Source organism: Equus quagga, chromosome 2 (assembly GCF_021613505.1).
Source record: "Equus quagga isolate Etosha38 chromosome 2, UCLA_HA_Equagga_1.0, whole genome shotgun sequence".
NCBI lineage: Eukaryota > Metazoa > Chordata > Mammalia > Perissodactyla > Equidae > Equus > Equus quagga.
In genome coordinates, this window is record NC_060268.1 from 69338700 (window position 1) to 69344331 (window position 5632).

General features: G+C 37.5%; 1 long non-coding RNA gene across 1 annotated transcript; it reads left to right on the top strand.

Annotated features, from left to right (window-relative positions):
• The first annotated feature begins 2564 nt into the window (after positions 1-2564).
• LOC124234687 (uncharacterized) lies at positions 2565-4978 on the top strand. The gene is made up of 2 exons (XR_006887377.1): positions 2565-3998; positions 4696-4978. It is a non-coding gene; the product is annotated as an uncharacterized LOC124234687 (long non-coding RNA).
• The last annotated feature ends 654 nt before the right edge of the window (positions 4979-5632 follow it).

Below are 5632 nucleotides of genomic sequence, written 5' to 3' on the forward strand. Positions count from 1 at the left end.
TTGTGTAAAATTTTTAAATTTCAATCTGTATCACACATCACAAGTATATATAGCTATTAGACTAATAATTTTATAAGGCATATTGTGCCCACCAAATTTTTTCATATCTAGAGTAAGAATATATCTGCATAACATTTTATTCTCTTACATTTATTGTTTCACTTCACCCTTCACAATCATATGAGTTAGGACAAATTTTTTTTTTCTTCATATAACAGAAATAATATGGTATAGTAATTAAGAGCTTTATTTCATATACTGTCTTGGACACATACTAGTTAAATTATCTTGGCCAAGTTATTTAATCTCTCTGAATGTAAGTTTCCTCATAAGTAATATAAATATTGCACTACCTTCCTTACAAGGTTGTAATGAAGATTAAATGACATTATACTCACCTAGTACAGTCTGTGTTAAATATTAGCCTACCTGTTTGTGTTTCCCTCCATACAGGTGTATAGTAGGTGCTTAATATGTCATAAATATTATCATCGGAGTTAGAATGACAGAGCATAGGGCACCACCTTACTGGTTTTTTTTTTTTTTGAGGAAGATTAGCCCCGAGCTAACATCTGCTGCCAATCCTCCTCTTTTTGCTGAGGAAGACTGGCCCTGAGCCAACATCCATGCCCATCTTTCTCCACTTTATACGTGGGACGCCTACCACAGCATGGCTTGCCAAGCAGTGCCATGTCCGCACCCAGGATCCAAAGTGGCAGACCCTGGGCCACCGAAGCGGAATGTGCGAACTTAACCACTGCACCACCGGGCCAGCCCCTGTTTTGTTTTTTATCTTTTTGGTTTTGTTAGTATGATAGCTTCACATACCATAAAATTCACCCATTTAAAATATACAATTCAATGGTTTTTAGTATATTCACAGAGTTATGCAACCTTCACCATTATCTAATTTCAGAACATTTTTATCACACCGAGAAGAAACCCCATACCCGTTAGCAGTCACTCACCATTCCACACTCTCCCCAGGCCCTAGAAACAACTAATCGACTTTGTGTCTCTAGATTTGCCAGTCCTGGACATTTCATCTAAATAGAATTATGAAATTTATCTTTTGTGGCTGGCTTCTTAGCATAATGTTTTCAAGGTTCATCCATGTTGTAGCATGTGTCAGCACTTTATTCCTTTTTATTGCCTAATAATATCCATTGTATGAATAAGCCGCATTTTTTTTATCCATTCATCAATTAATGGACATTTGAGTTTCCACTTTTTGGCTATTATAAATAATGCTACTATGAGCATTCATCTGTAAATTTTTGTGCAGACATGTTTTCGTTTTGTTTGGGTATATGTCTAGAAATGGAATTGCTGGATCACTTGATAACGCTATGTTTAACATTTTGAAGAACTGCCAGACTGTTTTCCAAAGTAGTGGTGCCATTTTATATTCCCAGTAATAATATACGAGGGCCCCAATTTCTCCATACACTCACTAACACTTTTTATTATAGCCATCCTAATGGTTGTGAAGTGGTATCTCATTGTGGTTTTAATTTGTATTTCCCTGATGGCTAATGATGTTGAGCCTCTCTTCATGTGCTTATTGGCCATTTGTATATTTTCTTTGGAGAAATATCTATTCAGATCCTTTGTCGTTTTTAAAATTGCATTATTTGTCTTTTTGTTGAGGTGTAAGAGTTTTTTTTATATTCTGGGTACAAGTCCTTTATCAAATATATGATTTGCAAATATTTTCTCCCATTCTGTGAGTTTTCTTTTCATTTTCTTGACAATGTCCTTTGATGCACAGAAGTTTTACATTTTGATGAAGTCCAATTTATCTGTTTTTTCTTTTATCATTTGTGCTTTAGGCATCATATATATGAAAAGTTTTGTCTAATCCAGTACAGTGAATATTGGCCTACAAGTATCTGTTCAAGTTCCTGCTTTTAGTTCCTTTGGGTATATACCTAGGAGTGGAATTGCTGGGTAATATGGTAATTCTATGTTTAGCTTTTTGAAGAACCTCCAAACTGCTTTCTCTACTGACTGCACCATTTTATATTCCCATCAACAGTACACAAGTGTTCCAGTTTCTCCACATCTTCTCCAAAACTTATCTTCCATCTTTTAAATCATAGCCATGCTAGTAGGTGTGAAATGGTATCTCATTGTGGTTTTGATTTGCATTTCCCTAAGGACTAACGATATTGAGCATCTTTTCATGTACTTATTGGCCATTTGTATATCTTCTTTGGAGAAATGTTTATCCAAGTCCTTTGTCCACTTTTTAATTGAATTGTTTGTTTTTTTATTGTTGAGTTGTAGGAGTTCTTCATATATTCTGGATGTTAAACCCTTAATCAGAAATATGAATTCCAAATATTTTCTCCCATTTTGTAGGTTGTCCTTTCACTTTATTGATAATATCCTTTGATGCACAAAAGTTTTTGATTTTGATGAAGTCCAATTCATCTATTTTTTCTTCTGTTGCTTATGTTTTTGGTGTCATATCTAAGAATCCATTGCCAAATCCAAGGTCATGAAGATTTACTCCACTGTTTTCTTCTAAGAGTTTTATGGTTTTAGCTCTCATGGTTAGGTCGTTGATCCATTTTGAATTAATTTTTTTGTGTGTTGTGTCAGGTGAGGGACCCACTTCATTCTTTCGCATGTGGATAGCACCATCTCTGTTAGAGAGACTGTTCTCTTCCCATTGATTGGACTTGGCATATACCCATATTTTCGAACCTTTTTCACCTCTCCCTAGCATAGCTCTTCACTAGAGTCATTCTAATGCCTTTACCATATCTGGAACCTGCAGTGTTTATCTCTGTCTGCCTCTTCATTTTTTGCCCAGAATCCTTTTCTTCTTGTTAATGTGCTGATTTTTCCTAGTCCACACTAATCTCTCCTTCTTCAGAACTCCTAAATTTGGAGCATTTAGTGCCATTCTTCTCATCCTCTTAGATAATAGTATAAGATAAGCACATTTCTGATTGGGTGGTTCGTAGGCCTCTGTCTGTTCTCCCCAGCTAGCGAATAGAACTCTGTGGGCGGGAATCAGGCCTGAACTTCTTTATCTCCCATAGTGTTACCCTGAGGAAGTACTAAGTAAATGAGTGAAACGTAGTTTTATGTGATTTATATCAGTAGATTGTCTTATTTTAAATGTAAATTCACTCTCATTTGGTCTTACTAAGTAGGGAGCTGCCTCTGCAGTATCTAAAATAGAATAAAAATAAGAATCCAGGTCTTTCAGTATGCTGAGGTCATCAGACACTCAGTGAACCTGACTTGGCATTTTGTTTTCCCTAGCTCTAAGGCATTGTGTGGTATGTTTGGAAAGTCTGAGGTTGGTCTAATAAAAAAACATATAGATGATGGAAAGAGAAAATCCCTTCAACCCTTTTTTGGGGAGTGTGACGGGAACATTTGATAAGGTCTTTAAAAACTGTATTTGCTAAACCAAATTAATGTTTCATTTAAAAGAAGTTGAGCTTTAGCCTATTTTTCATGAAACATGTAGGTCCCCACATGAGGCTTGTTTAGCATGTCATCTGTGTGACTGGCATAAGCTCATAGTCTCTCCACTGAGGAAAGCTGGGAGAAGTAGTCCCAGCACTTAATGGTGCCCCTGAGCTAATCCTGCTGGCTCCATGGTAAACATGGGCCTTTTAATAGACTGGAGACAAAGTGACATTCGGAAGAAACAACATGTCGACAATTTCCTTAATAAATTTTGTACGAACACATTATTTCCACCTAATGGAAATGTAGCTCTCTTAAATAATTGAGAGGCTGTATTCATCAGTGGTGAGTTCAGCTGGGATCTTTGTGAGCTAGGGCAGCCAACAACCCCTTGGAAAACAGGGTAATTGATATTTTACATAAGTGGCTTGACTAGTTTTCAGGTGGGCTCTGTGTGACATTCCCCTGCAGTCCCCATGCACAGCTCTCTTCTGTTGTCCAGGCTGTCACAAAGCAGCTCCACACTGAAGGTTCCAGTTGCAGCCACCGAACTGCCAAGACTAAGGGTTAGTAATTAATCCTTTTTAAAATGGGAGCCAGCTCGCTTGGTTTCCCCTTACTGTGTCTGCTGACCAGCCACTGCATTAGCATAGGCCTTGATTTGAATGAAGAGAGATCATACTGAATGTTTAGCATGCAGCTCATTTTTATGTGCCAAAAGATAATAACGTGCTGAGAAAGCAACTACAGTGTTTGTAAAATGAATGATGAATGAATGAACGAGCAATGAGGAAACAAGTCCTACAGGGGGTTGACAGGAGTCATGACTAAGCAAGAGACTTTGGTGTGGACTTGGAAGGAAAGGCAGGAATGCAATAAGGGAAAGAAGAATGCCGGGAAAACATGAAGGTAAAAAGTACACGTTACTCTCAGCACAGACAAGAAAATTGGACTTCCTATTTTTTGTGGTACCTTTCTGAGTTTTGTGGTTGTGTCAGAAGGCTTCTAGGCAATGAGTAGGCTCTTGGCCCTGCCAGCTATGTATCCAGGGTCGTCTCTCCCTCCTGAAGATTTTATAGTCTCCCCATGGATGGGAGGAGAGACTAGGAAAGCAAGGAGTTCCTGGTTGGGGAGAGGGGGCACTTTGTGCCTCATAGCAATTCACATTCTTTCCTTTGGCCTTGGTGTACTTCTTAAGGAACTGTGACCATATCACAGTGAAGGCTGAAGTTGTTTAATTACTTTTTTTTTTTTAATTTGCAGGTAGTTCCTGAAATGACTGAGCTGTTGAAGAAAAAATGAGTCGTGATCATGTCTTAAGAAAGGAAATTATGTCAAAGTATTCAGCTGAAATCATAGAAATTCATGGCTATTAATCATTAGAAAGCATGGAGAGCTACATTTCATAATATGAGGAAAAATTCTAACAGATGCCAGAATGCTTTTTTATGGGGATATTATTATGTTTCTTTCTAATAATTTGTGGTTCCAAACAATTATTTTTTGAAATTTTCTAATTCTGTAATAAAATATATAATAAAGCCTTTCCACAGCTTTATAACTACTACCAGAAATATGCCTAGCTTCATAAAGAGAGAGAGAAAATTGAAGAAAGGGAGTAAAAATTCATTTATTATTTTTTCTTTGCCTGTCTTTTTCATGGAGGACTGTTTTAGGCAAGATTGTAAACATGAATGTTCCCACCAGCCTAATCGACCTAATGTAGTTGTTGAGAGAAGAAGGGAAATAGATTGGCAAATTCAGAGTTAAAAAAGCATGGCTATAAAGCATTAATATTACCTTAAATATACTCCAGTCTTCAGAAAACCAAAGCTAAAGTGACAAAAGCAGCCCTGACTTAAACCTGAGCCTGCCAAATATATTTAGTTGGTTTAGGTTAAATTTAATTTTCCATTTTAAGGTTTTGTCTTACAGGACTTTGTGTCTATGAAGGAGAGAGGAGTAGAGAAGGAGGGGGCTGCTTTGAGACAGTGTGGCCTCTTATGTAAAAGATAGTTTGATATTATTATAAATGTTTAAAACCCTTCTCAGAGAATGCCCTGGCTTTTCTTTTGCCCTCCTGATGGCTTCCTTTGGGCTGTCTTAGCGAACAGCCAGACATGTGAGTCAGCCATACGTGTAGCAGGTCTAGGACTCTCACTGCTTCCCCAGGGCCCAGCTGAGGTCCAGAGTCTAACAG